Consider the following 646-nt stretch of genomic DNA (forward strand, 5'->3'; position numbering starts at 1 on the left):
CGTTGTTTGTGTGTTCAAATTTTCCTTGTATATATTAAAAGAAAATAGAGAACTTAAAAGGTTTTGCTGAACTTGTAATAGTCTCCAGTGGAAACTGTAGTGGAAGATATTTTACAATGACAATTTGTTAAAGATAAGAATTTTTTACTTGAGTATTTCATTCTACCATTAATAAAGCCATTATGCTGTGCTACATATGTAAAAACTCCTAACTGTAAAATTAACAGTCAAAGACAATATCCACTGTTTATTCAATATTTAATATTTATATTAAATATGACTATAATATGTACACTTGTTTAAGTTAAATTTATATTTAGAAATGAACACAACTTGCACTGTTAAAGATGAAATAAAAAGCCATATGACCCGACCGCTCGGGTTAAATAGTTTTTATTTCATCTCTATCATTCTTGAACCTTTATGTTATTTTAGCATCACACCTGTGCTGTTAAATCTGTATTGCGAAATTCCTGCCTATTCACTAAAGTTGCAAAAGATTGTGGAGTGTGAGAATCAACAATATGTGTACGTAAATACTAATGTATAGTCAACGTTGTTGAGCAGGCTGAAATTTCTATAAACTCTCCTTACGCCTATAAATGTAACCAATGCAATGCGCCAAGAGACAGTTTATACTATCGGT

Source organism: Tachypleus tridentatus, chromosome 4 (assembly GCF_004210375.1).
Source record: "Tachypleus tridentatus isolate NWPU-2018 chromosome 4, ASM421037v1, whole genome shotgun sequence".
Classification (NCBI taxonomy): domain Eukaryota; kingdom Metazoa; phylum Arthropoda; class Merostomata; order Xiphosura; family Limulidae; genus Tachypleus; species Tachypleus tridentatus.